This window comes from Patagioenas fasciata, chromosome 17 (assembly GCF_037038585.1).
Source record: "Patagioenas fasciata isolate bPatFas1 chromosome 17, bPatFas1.hap1, whole genome shotgun sequence".
NCBI lineage: Eukaryota > Metazoa > Chordata > Aves > Columbiformes > Columbidae > Patagioenas > Patagioenas fasciata.
The window spans coordinates 12711457-12732874 of record NC_092536.1 but is presented as its reverse complement, the minus strand read 5'-3'; the positions used below and the strand labels follow the sequence as shown (position 1 = coordinate 12732874).

General features: G+C 44.4%; 1 protein-coding gene across 7 annotated transcripts in view; it reads right to left on the bottom strand.

Annotated features, from left to right (window-relative positions):
- Positions 1-21077, bottom strand: part of MTMR3 (myotubularin related protein 3) — an 80346-nt gene extending 59269 nt beyond the window's left edge. For 3 of the 7 annotated variants that reach the window (XM_065851326.2, XM_065851328.2, XM_065851330.2), the window contains exon 1: positions 20920-21076. The gene's annotated coding sequence lies outside the window, so the exon portion shown is untranslated. Of the gene's footprint in view, positions 1-3691; positions 3774-4193; positions 4209-20263; positions 20308-20919 lie in introns of those variants that run through there. The other 4 variants (XM_071816245.1, XM_065851327.2, XM_071816246.1 and 1 more) reach the window with 4 other exon arrangements.
- Between the last annotated feature and the right edge of the window lie 341 nt (positions 21078-21418).

Sequence of the window (21418 nt, the reverse complement as noted above, 5' to 3'; positions counted from 1 at the left end):
TATCTCCAAGCATATTCTTTCTAGACAACCTGTTCCAATATTACCGTCGGAATCTTAAAGTTCAGAAAACTACTCGAAGGCAAAGGAAGCCTGCACAGTCTGAGCAAAAATGGGGAACACAAGGATAAGAACAATGTTCAGAATACTTAAGTCTACCTCACTTTTATTGTTAGTTTTTATTTCAAGAGGCTATACAGTTGGCGTAACAAATTTGCATGTGAAGACAAATCTAGAAGCAAATGTTCAGAGCTGAGATGAAAAAAGCCTTTGCAATTTCGATAATAAATAACAGCTCACTGTAGGAACCACCTCAGTACTCAGGCCTTCTATTTCTGAAAGAGCCCGCATGTGGTTTTATACATCTAATGCCAAAAACCAGCCAAATGCCTTTCCTGAATCAAAGAAAGGAAAGCTCACTCAACAAGCTTCAATTAGTCTGTCAACCACGTACAAGGACCCAAGGTATGTATGTTTTAATACAACACCTGTGTCACCAGCTTGGAAATACATCTCCCCATTGTTTCAGGTCCAGCTGACAGAACTGGTTTGAAATCTTCCCCCGATGGTCAAGGCTCCAGAATAACCACAGAAATCCAGGCAGCAGCACTCCCAGCTAAACCTCTTCTGTGTTCAGTCTCAACAGCTGAACACTCGACGTGAACTGACCATGTTCTTTTTCCCAGCTACCGTTACCACAGATGCTAAAAAACTGACCTCCTGAGAACAGGTCCAAAACAACCGTGTGTTTTGGTATTCTGCCGCTCAAGAACTCCGATGCTGCTGTAAGGGAGTGATCCCTGATGGGGTTGCCAGGCTTTGCTGACAGAGAGTTCAGTTTGTTACAGGTAGTTGCACAATAAAGCAAACAAGGGAGGCAGAGCTGACAGCCTGAGACTCTATTAATGACACAGAAGGTATTTTCACTACTCACACTTGCTGTGGACACCAGCTCGTAATTACATCTTCAAATGCCCATATATAAAAAGCATGGAGTGAGGAATTACACACTAGGAAATGCAAGCACTGTGATCACCTGTGAGGCTTTAGCTCAGCTTCTCTTAGAATACATATGATCCCTAATTCCCTTCCCACAAATCCCCATCCTCACCCAGTGAACCAGGTGGACAAATTCCCTGAACCCAGAACTTTTCACTATATTCATTTTTATCGAACCTTGTCATCAGCGTGGAGTTCTGAATCAAGTCAATCTTTTCTACACTGCTCATTTTATAACATCTCTTCTGCTGAAGATCAACAGTGCTTACCACAGAATGCCAGAATGTCAGGGGTTGAAGGGACCTGGAAAGCTCATCCAGTGCAATATCCCCGCCGGAGCAGGAACACCCAGATGAGGTTACACAGGAAGGCGTCCAGGCCCCACAGTTCTCACACTGTCCCAATATGGTGAAGTGGTAGCAATGTATTTTTTAAAGGTCAAAAAATTAGGCATAGTGAGAGTCAAGGCATCAGAAGGAACTTCCAAGTTTTGGTATCCAGAACAGATGTCTGAAATTCTTCAAATACTTCAGTTTTTATAGTATTCTGCTCTGTATTTGGGAAATACGGGCGCCTGAGCTGCAGAAATGTGCACTCAGTCCTTACCACCAAAGCCATTACTCTACACACACACCTATAAGTTTCCACTAACTTTCCACCCAGCACCGCAACCAGTGGGGCAGAGACACATCCATTTCCCCACCACCCACACCTTCCAGAGCAAGGCACTAATCCCTCAAACACTTCTACAAACACCAGGCCATTTAAGAACTTATTGGGCCATCTGGAAGCTCTGGATTTCTTCAGGTGTCCTGGATTTCTATTGCAGCCTCTGCTTAAAACGACCTGTGGGTATGAGCTACTGATGCCAACGCACTCGCAGCAACAGTCAAGGGATCAGACAGTTCGTTAGGCATTTGAATATCCAGTCATCATTCCTCCCCCAAACAGCTTAATCTGATTATATTCATTTATTGGCTCAATTGCACAGCACAGATAAGCCTCTTTTGGAGGGAGCTGAACGCCCTGGCGAGCCTTCAGAACAGAACAGAGCTCGCATTTGGTGGGGTAGCCTGGTCAACAGCAACAGCCGTATTTAAGAACTCTCCCTCGATCCAAAAGGTGTCCACATACTCAGTTCCCACAGCCTCCTTTGAAACAGTCAGCCCTAAAGCTGGAGGCAGAGTTGTACAGTTTTATTATTTTGAACATAACATTAGTGAAAATCCTTTAGCAAGTTAGGTAAAGTTTCTCCCCTTTAAAGTTTTCTTGCTGAGTAGCATATAGCAGTTTAAGCTGACAAAACTACATGCATGAGGAGAAAGAGTGCATGACAGTAACATTTATAGAATCAAAAAATCATTTGGGTTGGAAGAGACCCTCAGGATCATGGAGTCCAACCGTAACCCAACTCTAGCACTAAAACCACGTCCCTAAGAATCTCGTCTAAATGCCCTTTAAACCCCTCCAGGGATGGTGACTCCAGCACTGCCCTGGGCAGCCTGTTCCAATGCCCCACAGCCCTTTCCAGGAAGAAAATATTTAAGGAATATTCGAATTTTATACCTGCTCAAGCTACATAAATGCTAAAACTAGAAACCCACCAAGGTTCAACAGGCTCCTGTACCAACATTTTTATACAAAGCCAGAGCAGCTGTCCTTCAGCAAAACGCCTTTCCCTCCATGCGCCTTCATTGCTGCAGGTGCCCCAATTTATCTGCCTGAGCACTCAGGGCTGAACATCACCTTTCAGCACAGCCATCCAACCAGGCACGGCATCCACACCAAGGAAGACCTTCATCTGCCTCTGGGCACGAGTTATTTCTCCAACAACTTTAGAAGCAGGCCATTTTGTTTAAACCATGAAAGAAAAAGCCATGGAATTAGTTTTAAAGTCACTACGTGTAACAGAGCACATGCCACCTGCCTCAGTGAGGCACCACTGCCATGCTCAGACTTGGTCTGCTGCGGCTTTAACTCCTGTCTATCTTATCAAAACAATGTCAGAAGTCTTATGCAAGTTCACCTCTAACACACTCCTTATCCTCTTAGGAGCCACTGAATGAAATGCGAGTTAATGAATACCACAGTGGGAATTATTTCATTATCCCCATTCTTAGCTACGATGTCAGACTTGAGAACCAGCCAGTGACACTTCCTCAGGCTCAATGAGGGGCTACACCAGTGGCATTTATGGCAAAAGGCTCACAAGGTGCACCGACAGCCCCAGCAAAGCCGCACGGAGCGCAGCCCTGGGAAGAATTAGAGCAGCAAGGGTGAGGAACTCAAAGTGGCACTTTGCCTTTACAGAAGGGAGGATGGCAGGAAGGTTTTTAGCAGCATCCATTAAATGTATAGGCCTGGCACAGGTATGGAAATCACTGCAGGAACAGCATGTCAGCTCATTTTCCTCTTGCCTTACCTCCAACTTTTACAGAGTCTCAACTCTCCCCATTCCAAGTTACCACCCATTTCCAGTACCACCTTAGCCAACGCGCATCTTGCACTCCATGAGGAAGTCAAGACACCTTCAAAGGGCAGTGTGAAGCGAGGTACAGATCCTCCACAGTCACTGGCAATTCTCTCTTGAGGCATTCAAGGCTAGTTCACTGCCACTTGTAGTTAAACTAACCACTACAGAACCTGGTGCCTTATGACTTCAAGCAGATGCTGCTCCCCTGTGAAAAACACCCACCTCACAGGTAGCAAGGAGAACAAATGCAACAAAGACTTCCTCAGCCCAGCAGTGTCTTCCTCCAGGTCATCAAGACATCTGCCTGCAATAAAAAGCAAGCTTCAGATTGCCTGAAAAGACCATCTAGATCTGCTAAGGAGACCAGCCAGTTTAAGACCACATTTAGAGAGATGATATTTTATTAATTTCATAACCATTAAAGTCCATCTTCATTGCTATCAGGACTTCAAGTAGTTTCACTCTTGGGATACATGTTCCCTCCTGTCCAGAACATGGCTGTATTTCCTTTACATTCAGCAGTCAGGAGCAAGTTCAGAGACAAAAAGCAACAGACATTCGAACAGTTCATATCAATCCATTATAGAAGCTTCTAAGTATTCCTTATCGTGTATTCTCCTCCAACAACTTGACTGATGCAGAATTAACTTGTGCACAAGCAAGTTAAAAACCTAAGAAAGAGGAAAAACCAGAAAGCCTGGGAGACCAAAGCTAGAAGACTCACTTCTACAGATGGAAAACCAGAACCATCTTCCTGCCATGTCATATCCGAGGAAAGAGCCCAAGGCAAGCTCTGCAAGCAGTTTTCTTTATGTGGACTGCAGAAACAGAAGTACGTTCTCTTTTGAAGGGCTCAGACTTTCCCATAACCTGCAGCTTGCAGTCACTTCTGAACAACCACGCGTTACCAAGTTTGCGTAACACTTGAAAAGCAAAGGATAATTGCACCATACTCCAAATCACAGTGAAAGGAACACTACCTTCACGCCTTGCCTCTGCTGTTTCGTCATTCTCACATGAGTGTGCACATGGAAGATGTATTCCTGTTCAAGTCCTGGTGTCACAATTACTTTGTCACAAATGCAACGCTGAAGTACACTCGGAATGGTTCTGTCAATACGATAGCTGCCATGGGGTAATGGGTTCAAATTGGAACACAAGAGCTTCCACTTAAATCTGAGAAGAAACTTCTTCCCAGTAAGGGTGACAGACACTGGCCCAGGCTGCCCAGGGAGGTTGTGGAGTCTCCTTCTCTGCAGACATTCAAACCCGCCTGGACACCTTCCTGTGGAACCTCAGCTGGGTGTTCCTGCTCCATGGGGGGATTGCACTGGATGAGCTTTCCAGGTCCCTTCCAACCCCTCACATTCTGGGATTCTGTGATAATGCCATTAAGGTATCCTCAACTCTAAACCCACTGTTGTTCTATAAGCACTCACCTTAAATTCTGCAATAACTGCTCAAAATACCTATATTTAAGATGGAACACTAATCCATGGCAGTATCTGTAAAACTGAGAGATAATCCAGTAGGATGCACTATCAGAAGCTGGCTTGGGGGCAAGTTTCTAGTTTCCTAGAAGCTTCTGAACTGGTGTGGAACAGCATCAACCCCCAGCCCTGCCAGGGAACAGCATCTCCCAGCACCAGAAGAGCATCCGTGTGCAGGCACTGCCTGAGTTTAACTGACGGTCTGCACTCAGTGCTGCGCAGAAAGGCTCGAGGTGCTCGCTCCGTGGTGCCCACCACCTCGCAGCAGAGCACACAGCTGGGCTTCAGCCCACACAGCCTGAAGGTGAACACAACAACACGGAGGGAGGCAAGAAACAAGCTTTTGAGACAGTACGCAATTTACGAGGGTAATGGGATAGAACTAATACCCTCACTTGTGAGGCCGGAAGCCTTAATAATTCTGACTTGCACAGTGATAACTGTCTCATGTGCTTATATTCCCACTGAGGCAGAGCTGTCCTTACACAAGACATCAAGACAAAGCTCTTCAGAGTTTTGCAGTGAGGTCTGATGAGGCTGTATCTACGCTCTTTCTACAGCAGCGCTGGTTACCCAAGCTGTCATGCCAAGAACACCGTCAGAGCCACCTGCAGCCAACAGCGCTCCATCTCTACCCTTAGTGCTGCGGTGCGCACCAGCCGCACACAAAAGTGCCCTACAGCCCTCACCTAAAGCCAGACCTTGTATCTTGTCTCCTTTTAAAAGAAGGCCCACATGAGCAGTTCTTACTTATTTCGGACATCCACTTCAGGAGGTTCGGTGGGAGGACAGGACAGCAATATCCAAGTGTCCTTAGCCCTGCAGTTTCCAGTTTAAATATGTCTAGACAGAATCAGTAGAAGGAAGCAAACCATGGCACCCAGACTCATTCATCAGTAAATTTTTAAAAATGTAAGCGGACAGCAAATTCTTTGGTGTTCAAATGCAAAGAACAAGCAGCTCACCAGATATTCCCTATATTATCATGAACAGCTGTAAAGACACTACACTCTTCCCAACCACTCCAGGTTTTTGGTAGCATTAAGCAGCTGTCTAAGTGAGAGTCAGTTATAAAGTTGTTCTGTCTCCACTGGTATTTTCTCGAAGCTTAAAAATTAAATCAAGTATTCCACTACTGGAATTTTCATCACCAGGAAGTTACAATCATGCTTATTGCATTATGGTTATGGGTTTGTTCTCCAATATAACTCAATCAGTTCAATACTCTGAGTTAATTATTATTGTTTAACTAAGGTAATGCAAACAGAAACTTGAAAAGCATGAAATAAATAGCAAGAAACCAAGCTCAGTTGCTTAAACTGAATACTTCAGGATTGCCTGCAAGCATCAGGGACATTCTCCCACAGCTCTAACACGCATGAGGAGTTTAAAGCTCTGAACTGAGCTTCAGAAAACAGGCACATGAAAATTATACAGCAAGGTAACGACTGACTTTTGACTGTAGCCAGACACTTGTGACTGGCAAAGAAGAGATATGTTTTCATACATAAAAAAGAACCAGAACCTGGAAGGATATTCTGTCAGACTTTTGATTCAGCAATAAAGTATAAACAAGCACAAATAATTCTCTGAAGAATCCATCAAAACCCCCGAAAACCTTGTTCTCTAGAGCTGCTTCTGCACTGATCAAAAAGCACCTTCAGTCCCACTCTTCGACTGAGGGAAAGCAGACGCAGCATCAAGGAGCTGATGAAGGCAGCAGGAAGACTCAGCCTTATTTTACAGAAGCGCTACCAGTTGCCAGAAGTTTCACTGACTTTGGCTGACGAGGCTGAACTTGGAACTGTTCAAACAGGTACCTCATTTGAAACTATTATAGTCTGAGATGTTCAAGCTCTAGAGGAAAAGCCTTTGAACTTGACAGTGGAAGTGACTTCTAAAAACAATGAGCTTCACTCAGCGAGAGCGGCATGCTCAGGAAATGAGTGAATAGACAGCTAGAAAGAGTCATTCAAGTGGCAGTCTCCATGAGCCGAGCCAGGACAAAGTGCTTTTTGTTCCTCCTCTTGAGATCTTGACAAATCAGAAAGAGATTCAATGTGCTAGCAGGCTGGGTTCTGCCTCGCAGAGCGAGACGCGATCCGCCGATGTTCCGCAGTAACTCGCACCCGAGCAAAGAGCAACGCGTGTGTTCTGGTTTTTGTATGAAGTTTGAAGCAAATCAGGCCTTTTCAGCACTACAATGAGCTGACAGAAAATCATTTTGCTTACAGTCAAGATCAAGTAAAACCTCAGAAACAAGAGCTAGAGGTCCTAACTGTATAGGTATTGAACAATACGAATAACTAAATTTTTAGTCTTGTTAGAGCCAGGAGGAATATCTGCCTGAGTACAGTCACCAGTGGAGGTTTTACTGCTTCTAGAACAGGCTCTGAAATACACACATTTGTGTCTGGTACATTTTTCATTTAACCTTGCTAAGTTCACCAGCATTATGTTTGGCAGGTCAGTGACCAAACCAGAGTTACTGAATAACTTTCCAGTCTGAAGTTTCAGCGCACTCGTTCTCACTCCTGAACTAAACACACGGCCACTGAAACATCCACAAATGCAACAACCCACAAGGACTGAGCACACTGCACCTGCGGAACACGCAGAAGCATTTACCAACATAGCAAAACTCACCACAAATGCTATACAAAAACTGGCAATTCAACTGTTTTAGTTAATTAATAAAATTGTCCTGAGGAAAATAAATCAGTGTCCACTTCCTACATAAATCCCCAGTACAACTCCAGCAGCACCACAGGTACACAACCGAGAATCAGGTAAACTTGCTGTGTTCTGCAGGTGACAAATCCAGTTTGACTGAGATACAGAACAGTTTCAGGAGTTGCATTTCTGATGGCTAAGTTGAAAATCAGTAGTCATGTCTACCCTTTCAACATTTAGGCCTCTCTGTACCAGAATTTCAGCCCCAACAGCCCAGTTCCATACCGCAGACACTACTTTCAGCTCCAAAGCCTCACAATCCAACTACCTCGTACCTGTCCCAGACCACAGTACAGGCTGTTGTAAACCAACAACTTCACTTTAGGACAGGGACTGTTTCGCCTACAGAAGATAAAGCACTGCAGAAGTGTTGTTAAACGCTTTACTTGCAGCAATCTTGGTCCAGAAGTATTGTATTAAATCCCCCCACCCCTCAGAATATACCAGTCTAGTCGTGCTGAATGTAGCACTAAGGCTGCAAGTTAAACTCAGAAGATGCAATGGGTTGAAGCAAGACTGAAATGAGGTTAAGTTGCAGATTTCTACCTCAAATCTGTCCGCAAGGGAGGCTGTGTCACTTGTGACAAGGAGCTAAAGTACTGGAAGGAAGAACCACATTTGAGTTGTGATGAACTCACCTTAACTCCCATCCCACCAGCTCAGTATGAGCAACATTTCTGTGAAAACTTTACATAAAGGATATCATTCAAGGCTACTGTTTTACACACAAAAAGCCCACCTGCTACATCTCCCTTTGAAAATTTAGTGAGGCTTGAAAGTAGGGCAAACCTAGCTAAATAAATTAGAAGACTTATTCTTCACTTCAGAATTGAAGCCTCCAGACTCTTCTATTCAACCTATTTCATCATCAAGCACTTCATTTTTAAGCTATTCCAGATACCCAGCATATATTTTAGTATTCACCCAGCCTATTTTGTTTAGACAAGGCATTAGTAAGGACTTTTCCCCATTCCTCCACAAAAAGAAACCCTGTAAAATTGGCATCCGATATAATGTAAAACACATCACCTCCAAGCTAAAGCTGAAGTTAAACGCTCCTCATCTCCCAAGTATTTGGACAAATCTTCAGAAATTCACAGGCAAAACCTCACCAGCAGACCAAGTACCAAATTCTAATTTAGAAGCTCAACACTGTACTTAAGAAACAAAACAGAAGAATGAAAAAGGTCTAACAAGATGGGCACAGCTGTTTGTTTGCCACAGGTCACATTTACTTCTTCCCTAAATCTTCCCTACCCAGTAAGTTTAGAGTGACACACACCTTGATAATTAAATAACCTAGATCTAGAGATCAAGAGACGGGTGAATAATTAGAAGCTAACTCTTTAAGCAAGTGCAGGTTTTAACAAGATAAATTCCTATTCTATACCTGCAGAGTTTAAAGGTTACAAAAAGCTCTATGTCAGCACCAGGCAACAAGCTTTTTATAACACAGCAAAGATGCTCTGAATGCCACGTGGAGGTTGAGCTGTCACTCACACAGCACAACCTATGGATCAAAGCTTCACACCAAGATTCACAACTTTCTCTTCTACATTCTTATATGTAATAAACTATCAGTATGTTGTTTAAACGCCTCAAGTTCTGCTTAAAGTCTCAAAAAAAAAAAGTTAAAGTATCCAAATCACTGGCATGATTTTTGAGGGGTTACAAGTGAAGTGGCTCTTCAGAAGTCAGCCGACAAGCAGCAGATCCTTCAGACAACTTTCAACCCATCACATTTGTTTCAACATGTACAAACTCTGCTAAATCAAGTCTTTCAACAATGCCTGGCATAAAGTCACCCAGGGGAGACCACAACAGCAAAACCTGACTAATTGCTATTGAAATACGGTGCTGGTTGTGTTTTCTTTTGCAAACGTGACGCATGTATTGAGTTGTTTTACCACAACTGATCTTCATCCAGCTGGAGAAGCTTTCTCTGACCTGCCCCTAGGGTGTTCCTTCACCTTTTGCATTTTATTTGGCTACCAAGAGTTAAATAGATCTTAACACCAGCCTCCGAAATTTTCCAGAGTCAAACAGGAGGCTTGAAGTTCCAGAAAACAGGTGCTGCAACACCAGTTTAAAGTTTACTGTTTGTACATTCATGAAAGTTTAAAAGCTGACCTTTTACAAGCAGTAAAAAGCTGGCAAGATCTGCAACTGCACCATTAATGTTCTTCACAGCAAAAACTTTCCAGCAGTAAAACCACCAACACTCACCAGCCTACCTGAACAGACCTGAGTGTTCTCTGCACCTGCAGAAGCAGTTACCGCACTGCAAACCCAGCCTGGAAATTCCAACGAGCTCTAGGAATTCTTTAATTGTCTTGGCAAGAGTCAGGATAAAAATTGTGCAGTTTAACTACATAAATTAGGTTTTGGATGTATTTTTGGCATCAGGCCTTTCTTTAAACTGTAAGCTTAACTAGATCCTCTCCAGCCTACCTGCTTACTTCTAATGTGGGAATTCTTGCACAAAAACCCTTAAGTCTATTCTTGCCCTTTTCATGATACAAGTCACTCAAGACTGACTTTTGACAAGGTATGTTTTAACTTATCGTTCCTTGCCTTTGGTAAGTGAAGTCAGTTTAGGTAAATAAATGAATCTGCAGTGTATTTTTAGAAGAATTATTTCTTACTCAGTACACCACGCTTGGTCTGCTGGGATTGACACATGGGAGCCAAGTGTTTGTGATGGAACTAAAAACTGAATTTTGTTGGAAGAAACAGAAAAAAACCAAAACACAACACAACAATAGTTATCAGAAATATTTTGAAATTGAAAAGGAAATGAGGTAGATTAAGCCATACTGCAATTTTGGGCCTCCTGAAATATGTTGAAGTACATGAGGCTTAGCCCTGCTAGGTCTCCAATTTGAATGTCAAACCATTTGGGTCTCAGACCAAGAAGCATTGTAGCAGCAGTAGAGGAGCCGCGTTCAGTAGGGCTGGCCAGATAATCACATCCTCAGAGTGCTGGTCAGTCTTAGGTACTGCTAAGACAGTCTAAAAAGCTGGACAATAATTTGAAATAGTGATGTTCAGGGGGAAAAAAAAGCTACAGGGCCCAGCAGCATACGACTTTTCAGTGAGCTGCCAAACTGCTCCCTCCCCAAGCAGAACAGATCAAGTTGTCTTACGCAAGAGGAAAAGTCTTCATACCTTAGCGCTGAATGAGCACATGGCGGGCTGAGGAATGAGGCAACAGCACTAGTAATTTAGGGCTGCTCTCTGGGTGTGACCCTCAGAAAGACATGGAGCACCTCAACTTGTACCCTATACAAACAGCTTCTTCAAAAACTAGTCATAAAAAAATGAAACAAGAAACAGCTCTTATTGTCTTTGTTAGACCAACCTGACAGTCGGTAAATCGAGCACAATCCTTTCGGTCTCTGTCCACAGCTCCCCGGACTGAGTCCTCCCCGTGAACGGCACGCCCGGTACGGCAACGAACCCAACCAGCCCACAGGTTTAAAGATTGCTACCCACTCCAACCTCATTACAATAGCAGATTTGACGCTGGTTTCTTTTCTTCTCAGCGAATTACTCCAGAACTTCCATCCTCACATCCTTCCACTGTTGGGTTACCACCAACCTTGCAAGAGTCCATAGCAAGAAGCGCCTAAGTGATAAAAATATTGCAGAGGAGTTCAAATGGCTGAGCAATTGAAAGCCAGACAGCACTTAAACCAGCCTGGCAGTCAGCACTTGAGAATCAAAAGATAATTTGCCTGGAATAACGAGCTAAGTATAGAGGCACCAGGACGAGAGCTCCCCAAATATTTTTGCATTTCTTCGGAGTGAACCAGCTTGGGAGGCACCAGGTTTCAGCTGCTGGTACGATCAGTTACTGACGCTATCCCAAGCAGAGCAACAGCAATCTGGTGCTGAACATACCAAATTCTGCACAAGCAGCACTAAGGGGCAAGCTCAGCATCTTCTTTTTTCAACCATTCTCTGTTACCATATTTCAGCATTTTAGGGTCCATTCTATTTTAGAAAACCCCAACAACACAGTCACCTTGTCTCGTCCTCTCATGTCATCAGTGTTTAGTGGTTACACTCTCCAAGTATCGGCACCCATCCTGCCATTTAAAAGCTAAATTTCCAGTTTGACATGCGGAAGACATTGTGGTTTCAGCTACTACAGCCCACAGAACTGAAGGGGGAAAAAGCCACATGATGGGCATGTTCCTACCTTTGTGGAGCTATACAAGAAGCTACTATTCTCTGAAATTATCTGTTAATTAATATTTACAATTATTTTACTTTAACAGGGGTATAAGAATATGACTTATGCAGGTTTATATCCACTGATATCCCATATGGTCACAGATTCTGAAAGAATTATTCATTGTCCCACCAGTTTTCCAGCAAGGAAGTTTCCATGCAAATATCCTAATAAATATTTGAACATATAGGTATAATGTCAGTATACTGAAGTTGTAGTCCTTTTTATCATGAACTAGGAGTTTTCAAGCAGAGATCTGATCTCCTTACTTCGAAGTCTAACTGACCAGATGCTTCCCCTTGGTTTTGCCAGAACACAACCCAGCAAAAAATAATATTAAACACTTAGACATGGATCCCCAAAACTGAAAATTTCCATGTGGTTTCTCCCTGCAGTCCAAATTTATTCGTCTGTTATGCACAGGGATGCTCTGCAGCAGTGAAGTACGTTAACCAAACACCTCCAAATCATGTGCTACTCATGCTTGAGTCTGAAGGGATTAAGAGATTCCAGCGCAAAGGAAAAGAAAACAAGCAGGCTATTGTATTCTGCATTAGAAAACAACTATGCCTTGACCATAATCCATTAGCCAAACCTACAAGGAAAGCATAGCAGAGCTCGAAATATTTACCTTGTTCCGTCTTCCTCCTTTTTCCTCAGAGAGTCCAGATTTTCCCAAAGTGCAAAAAGGTGCAGTCGTTTGGAAGTTACTCAAATAAAGGTTCAGTGAACATAGACAAAGATGATAATTTAATTATAATGGGTATCCAACCAGAATATAATGCCCTGTTCACAGCAAATTCCTGCTACCAGCAGCGAGAAAAAAATTGAGAATCTGAATTCTCAAACGTACTCATGACTCATGACTAGTATGTCCGCCAATCACCGTACAATTAAAGAACAGGAATGCTTAATTGTAAAGATGAACACTTGCTTGATAAGGATTAGTCATTAATTTGATGAAAAGCTTCACCACTTAAAAACATGCATAGTGCTTAGATGGAAAGTAGTAAGAGGTCTGTAGGCAGAGGTAATAAACTTGCAAGTTTACATTAAGCACACTTCACTTGCTTTTATTAAAGGAAAATAATCAAAAAACTTCAAATTGCAATCTGCTTAGACATTTTAGTCAGGTTTCTTGGATCAAAAGTGCAACAATGCCTACATTACAGCAGCATAATTGCTCTGAGAAGTGACAAAAGGAAATACGGGAAACTCAAATAGAACAATAAAAATCAAAGCTACCAGCTCACACCGTTTAGAAAAAATGTTTCTAATGTATTCTGACCACAGCTAACTTTCCTGACTACAGAATGGATCGAGCAACATGTTCACATTAAGTTCCAAGCAAAGTTGCACTGTGATATGTCAGGTGAGTTTTCTTCTCATAACTTCTCATTTTGGCTCATCTTTTCCTTGTCACAAGATAGACAAATATTTTTAAAGCCTGAACTTACAGAGAACCCACAGAACAAAAAAAGTCAGCTTTGATAACAGTTTTTAAAGTTGGAGAAGACACTGAAGGCTGGAAGCAAATAAAACTGAAGTTTTCAGCTGTAGCAAATGCAGAACAAGGCCTGAAAAGGCCTCCAAACAAACACCCTATCAAGGCTGCAAACAGTATCATTACAAACAGCAGAACTTCACAGCATCTCATTTTATCTCCGGTTTAAGTTTCAATGATAGCAATTACAAGCTTACAGATAGCAATGCAATAAGTGAAGCTTTCACAGGTACACATTTAGGTCAATTACGGCTACGAGAGATGAAATCAGGCAGCCACAGCAACCACCTTCCTCCCTTTCCTGTTCTACTTGCACAGAAAACAAGGAGAGTCCAGCTGCTGGTCCCTTTCTACCTACCAGAAGGGAAATGCCAGGGAAACGCTTTCCATCAGTTCCACACCTCGCCACAGCCACCTCCATAAGCAGCTTCAGCACTAAACTCACTGCAAAAACACGTACTGAAGCATAAGAGCAGTACAACAGAGGTCTTAAGCTAGATCAACTCCTAGACTGGGTCATTCTTAGGTCCTCTGTACAACAAAATCGAAGCTTCATTTCAAAAAGTACTGAAATTTATCTTACCCAAGTAACATCTGCTGTAAGATGTTACAGGTATTAAGACTCCAGTCATAAGCAGTTCCAGGGTTACAGTAGATGCAAATAAATTGTTCCCAGTCTCTCTGGGTGGTCAGTCTTTTTGTTGCCATTTCTTTAATTGAGTCTTCAGTCTCGCTCAACTACAATTTCTAACAAGTAAATAACTGAAATCAAAATTCTAGTAGTCTACCTTCGACCTGGGAGGTGCTAAATTCCACATGACAAAGACTCAAGGAAAGGTCTGATTTTCCGTCTATTTTCTTGAAATCCTGCCACCAGCCATACAGAAAAAAAACATGAGAATCCTTTTGTGGAGAACAGTCGAACCACAGAGAAAGAGGAGTCACACAGCACTCGGAAGGCTTGTGATCCACATCACCCCACACAAGAGGCTGCCCAGAGGGGTGAGCTGGGGAGAACGCAACGTGTCCCGTGGGCAAGCCCTGCCTCGGTCCCACGCTCCAAGGGTGCTCAGAAAGCCAACCCAGCCTGGATTTAAACCTTCACCTTTCCGCATGCAGACAGGAATTTGTCTTCCCTCACGCGGGTGGCCAGGAGCAGCTTCTCCCGGGCACTTCCACAAGCCAAGAAAGCAGCTCTGGAGAAAACAGCTCCATTCTCTTGAGAGCCTGCCTGGGCCTAGTTGATAGAGGAGCCAAAACCTTCTTTTAAAGGCAGAGGGAAAGCAGAACTATTTTTAGTTCTTCCTGAAGCTCTGTCCTTTCAGGTAACACTACAGAATTAATGCTTTGATTATTGCCCTGGTTTCTAGTCCCCAAGTTGAAGGAAATGAGGCCCACAAAAGGGCAACAGAAAACTGTTCTAACAGCATTTCTATAAATGATGTCTATACGAGTGCATAAATCTTTGGTATTAGAAAGAAAAACTACAAAGACTTAATTATGGCAATGCAGCAATCTTCCTCCACAAACTGAAGTGCACTACTTCCCCCCATACTGACTACATATTCTAAGAACTAAGCCTTATAGAGAATCAGAATAATCAAAAATACTTAGAGAGACTATTAGACTTGTATACACAGGACACCTCACATGGACAGGCATCCTAGCTAGAGATCTCTATTTCAAGCTATTTTGTGTTCAGAAATCTCAGTTAAAGCATGAAGTATAGCTGTTCACTGGTTTTCCCTGATGAAAATCTTTCCATACTCTTAAAACGGGGTAAGAAAGACAACAAACAAGAGAGCCCTTAGTACAAGTCTCATCCATGGGGATAGTGTACTCACAGCATAGAAGAATCACATCCAGGTAGTAAGTTACTTTGATAAGGTCGTTTCTTTGAAGAGTAGGAAGCTTGAGATGACAATGAAAAAAGTCTTTTCCAGTTCTTTTCCCATTAAGGGATAAACAAAGTAGGACCTGAGAGGGTAGATCCTGCACAACTGCTAGAGATAGTCCCAGTAAAGAATAACTTTGGCTCTGAAATTACACCGAGGCAAAAAAACACCCTCAAGATATCCAACATTCCCCAAGTACAATCAGTCTCAAGTTTACCAGGTGCCTGCAGCTGTAGCTCCATGCACCTGCAGAACTGTTCCAGCTCAAGAAACCAAGGACCTAAATCCTGCTTCCACCTCAAAGGATCTCATGGGTGCACTAAGCAGCATGAGCCTTTTCAAGGACCTAACCCAGCAGGAGGAAAAGCACATTTAAATTGATTCTTCCTCTAACCAAGTTAAAATGCAATCGCAGCTTCTTACTTTACAGTTCTGTCAGTAGATTAAAAAAAGACAGTACTATAAGGGCCAACTCTCCTCACACTGGAGGCTTCCACTTGTTATCTGCAGAAGCAGGAACCAGCCACCCCACCAGAGGAGACTCTGCAGAAGCCCCACCCAACCCTGTGGAAACCATCACTCTCCAGGAAGCACAGGGGTGATCAGACTAAAAATCAAATGGAGGTGAGCACAGAACATACAGCTTGAAATCAACATACACAACAGGACGGAAGAAGACAGTTAAATATCCAAGTTCCGAACACAAATGTTTCCCATGTGGATATTCACTGTCTTTTAGCCATGCTGCAGGAGTTACAGGCCCGTGGCAGCATGCCCTGCCAACCAGTCTCGGATATCCACACATTTGAACACCCCATTACAGCTCTCACCATAAAGAACACACCCTGGTAAGGGTGGACGGCTGTTCTGACTGCCCTCCTGAAAGTTCAGCTCTTCTTACGGAGCCAAGGACTAACACCAAGTTTCTGATTTTATTCTGGTTTCCAGCTGATTCCACAGGTGACAGGATATTTTCCAAGCTAAGCTCAGGCTTCCCAACTTGCACTACTTCACTAGTTCTAATGCTTCACAAGATATGTAACAGCCAAAACTCCTGAAGCTGACCACTACCATGCTATTCATACACTGGAAAATAATTTGATAAACTGATGTCAAAGTCAAAGCGTCAGTTAGACCAGCATCTCTGACGAAAGCCGTCAACACCAACTTCACTTTCATCACAGCTGGTCAGTCCATCCCAACGAATACTGCAAAACACAGCCAGATGTGCTGAGTAAGACAAGAGCTTGACTTGCTTTTCCCCTCCTAGGACTTCTCCAAGGCTTGGTTTCTTTGCTGTTCTTTCAACCAAGACTGAACTGCAAAGTTATATTTTAAAGTATTTGCAATTCAATATTTCTGGTTTATCTAAAAGAGATGCTTAATATGACCTGAGATCTATCAGCAGGTGTTACTGAGGACGCATTTCATTACTGGCATGACAGGCAGCTCACACAACAGCCTGTCCCCAAGCCATCCCAGCAATGATGCTTTACACAGCTTTTCACTTCATTCCTAGTCAAGAGGAAAAATAACAGACTAATTTCTCTAAAATTAGGTTCCACTAGAATGTTGTTCAAAGTATTAACTTTTTCAGAAGTGGTAATACTTCAATACAGCAGCTTGTACAAGTTTAGTTGCAATATCACTTAAAGGCCATCCAGCTTCAAAAGTCTTCTGAAATTCAGCTCTCTCAAGGAAGGGTAGGAACCACTTATTTAGGTAGGTTTTTTTCAGAGTTTGGGTTGTTTTTTTTCCCCCCACATCAGAGTCCAGAAGGGTTCCACCACCTATTACAATGTCATTAGTTGCCTCAGGCATATATACACACAAATATCACAAAACCTTCAGGTTGGATCATACCAAGCTTCCTTCGCTGCAACTGTTTTCAGCATTAATGCCCATGAAGTATTCAGCTGCCCTCCGGTTCGACCTACAGAGCACATTGTCAGTTAACAGCTTGACTCACAGTCACATTCACATGTGAAATCAACTGCTGCTTCCTAAACTTGAGATTAAGATTCTAAATCAGAGGTGTTTCACCAGATGAACCAAAGCTAGGTATAAGCAACTGCATTTTAAGTTAAGCCTTTAAAAACGCTGCTTTGTGATGGACATTGAGGACTCCAGAAATAGCTCATCTATTTCCATTTTAATGCCAGAAAGCCTTCTGCTTTGCTTTTCTTCCCCAGCTCACTTTGCATGGTGTGGAGCTGCAGTTCCAACACACTTCTAGGGTTTATTGCTACTTACTGAAGACGAAGAGAGCACCCTTAGCTCATAGACCAACAGAATCCAGACATCTCATAAGAGATAAGAGGAGGATACCACTGGTTTCAACAAGATAACACCACATTTCTTCCCTGCTACTACAGACTGTTCTTCCTTCTAGTTCTGATCAGGAGAGACCGACCTGAGGTCTTCCTTACAGGATAAAATCTCACCTCCCAGAATCGCTATGGTTCACTGGATCTCACCTCCTTCACACCAGGAACTATTAAACAGACGAGAAGAACAGGTCTGGACTACTCAGGTTCTAGCTTGCGATTAGATTTCTATGATATCAAGCACATTCTGTCAGTCCTGCTCAACTGTTCACCCCAAAGCAAGGGGACAAAGTCTTTGCTGTTTCTGTTCTTAACTATATTGCAAATGAGGAGAGTTGATATCAAACGATGCTGTGTTGTGTGACCTTTGCCCATCCCACAGGCAGATACAAAAAGCTGACATGCCAGTCAATACACCTGCCAGGATACAGCAATCCTGCACTGTTCAGGATTAAAGCTTCCAAGGTAGAAGCTGTAATGCATTAGGAGCTGAGGTTTTCAGTCCTTTACTGGGCATAGTAAACCTCAGTAAAACATCAGTATCACAAATTCCTGAATTAGCACTAACTTCACTTTTACACCCTTCACATAAATCACTTATCACCCTGCAACTTTGAAGGTCCACAAAGATCCAGTTCTCTTTTAATGATCCAGTTAATTCACAAGAATTACAGCATTAACTGAGTGCTAGGCATACTCCTAATGTTTTCCCGACAGCACTGGGAAGTTACAGCACCAATATCTAGACGACATGTGAAATTAGAAATCATGAAGTTTAATTCTCAGAGTTAAAACCCCTATGGGATCTAACAGGCAGGTCTTTACCCCACCAGCTACTCAAACTAGAGACAAATGCAGAACAGTTGCACTTTATGGCTCAGACAATTTAGTACTTAGAGGCTTATTTTGAAAGAAACATAACTTCTATTACTTTGACTCAGCCAATGAAAGCAACTATGAAACAAGTGGATATTTAACTACCTGAACCAGTTCTAGTTTACAGTATTTGATAAGCATAACTGCACTATTGGGAGTTCCATGTTCTGGAAGACACCACCAATATCAAGAAGAGTCTTATTTCACTATATCCAGCTACACATTCCAGAGCAGGAACAGCCACCACATCTCTTTGATCTCCACTATTGGAAAGACCTCAGACTTTCTGCTGGACGCTAACCCAGTTCCTCCCATTCACTCCATGGAGACAATTCCTTCTTCTCACTACAGCAGACTTGTCAGGCTTCTGCCCGTTACTCCAGCAGCCTGACAATACCCTCCTCCTTAAGTTACCCCTTTTTACGAGTTAATTGCCAGCAAAGCACTGCATAGCCATGTTCCTCCTACTCTTGAAAGGCTGACAACATACTTCTCTCCACCATCCTGGGTTGCACGTAGGTGGAATGAGATCTGAGATAAAATATTGTATCCCCTGTCTTCAGAAGCTTGGGCATGCTTCGCTCCCATCTTCTCCAGCTGTGGATGGCCATTTTTATGAAAAAAAAAGGGAGTTTATCAAGCTGACCTATTCCAGCTACTTGGTATCATTTATGGGTTGCATAGCATGTTACTTAAGCAGGTTAACATTGTTACTTTAATAATTTCTAATGCAGACAGTTATTGTAAAGGATATTAACACTACCCTGGATAGGTACCTATAACTATCTGCCAGCAGGAGAACTGAGCTTGTTTCTCAATATCACTCCTGTAATTTGAAGTAGGACAAGAGCACCTTTTAGTGCAATCACTCAAAAAAACCCTACTGCTCAACATTACTATTTCTGCACATCTGCCCCTCCCCAAACTCCAAAGCACCCACATAGAAACACTTGTCACTGAAACATTTTGGAATCCCATGCCCCGCCTTCACTTATCTGCAGAAAGTTTCAACACTTACAGTCCACAGTATTTCCTGTACTAAAAGAAAGCACTTTTTCTATCTTCCAAAACCACTGCGACCAGACCCAGCTGAAGCAATGCAGATATCAGATGTTGGTCTCCTCCCCTCAAGTTATCTACAAGCACTCCTGCGTAAAAACTCCTTCACCTCCACCAAAAAAGTTAACTTTCAAACACTACAGCACATGCTTTAATAACAGACAAAAGGCAGCCACTTCTTTACTCAAAGCTTAGAGCATGACAGGCATTACAAGAAACCTGCCACAGTTCCCTCAGTCATACTCCCATCCCTTCCCAATGGACTCACCTCGGCATTTAAACACAGCTTTACAGTCACCATAAAGCCAAGCAGTACCACTACATGACATGATTCACTAGGCAAGCACTTTTCTTCTAAAAAGAAAGCCTCACTGCACATGGTTCCATGGGCTTATCATGTATGAGAACAAACAGGTGAAGCACATAGAAAAGCACCTGTCAGACTCGAAGCCTGCAAGGGTTACAAGTTCATAACGAGCCTTCCCCCATGAGGGAAGTGGGCATGAAAAGGAAAGAAATCAGTTTCCTGTACAGTGAAATGAGAAGGAACACGAGGTCTCATCTGCTGATAAAACAACATTCCTTAAAAGAATGAAAAGAACAGGGAATAACTTCAATGAAAAAAATTAAAACTCCATGTTGTGGGGAATAGGGAGGGTAAAACACTACTTACCAGAGAAGGACAACATCTGCTCAGATCCCATCAAAAGAATAGGACTGTTAAGAGCAAGATGGGGAAGAGGCACAATCAAAGCCCCAAAACGATGTAAATACAAAGCCTTAACAAGTCCCACTTGTAGAGAGAACGGGAATTTTGCCCCAAGCACAAGGACAGTTGAAAACAACTGACACCGCGGCCAAAGCAGCAGCAGCCGCTGAGCTCCGGACCGGCGCTGCCAGCGCCGTGAGGCGACCCCCGGCTGGGGGACACGGGCAGCCCCGCGGGGCGGGCGGGGAGGCGGCTGCGCCAGGTGGGGCCCACACGCCACTGCCCTTCCCCCGAGCCCCACCGGCAGGGCCGCGCCGTTCCCCCGCGGCAGGCCCGGGACGGCATCCCCGCCCGCCCGGGGACGAGGCCGCCGCCGGCCGCGGTGCCGAACGAGCGCCCCGGCCCGCCGCCTGCTCTCGCGACAGCGCCGACCGAGTGGAGCGGAGCAGAGGGAGCCGGGTCCCCGCCACTGCCCCTCACCCGCGGGCCGAGGGGGCGTGCCGGGCCGCGGCCCCGCCGCTGACAGCCCGGCCGCCCTTCTCCAGGCCCCAGCCCGGCAGGCCGGCCCACCCCTCCGCAAGACGCCGAGGCGAGCCCGGAGGTCCCCATCAGCTCCTTACCGCGGGGCAGGGCATGGCGCGGAGCCCCCACACCCCCTCCCGGGGCGCGGCCTCCTGCCCGGACCGGAGTCGCTCGGCTCCCGGCTGCCTCCGCCGCGTCTCACAGCCACAACAACATGGCGGCCGCACGGGACGCGGGCACGACGGGGCCAGGCGCGCGCCCGCCGCCTCCTCCCCCCAACAGCCCCTCCGCGGGGCGGGGCCGGGCGCGCGCCGTTCCCGCCCTCCGCCCTGAGGGGAGCGGAGACGGGCCGGGCGGGGGCGGTGGTCTCCCTAGGGCTGCCCTCAGCAGCCAGCGGCGTGGCCATGGAACCATAGAATGTCAGGGATTGGAAGGGACCTCAAAAAGCTCATCCAGTGCAATCCCCCCATGGAGCAGGAACACCCAGCTGAGGTTCCACAGGAAGGTGTCCAGGCGGGTTTGAATGTCTGCAGAGAAGGAGACTCCACACCTCCCTGGGCAGCCTGGGCCAGGCTCTGCCACCCTCACCAGGAACAA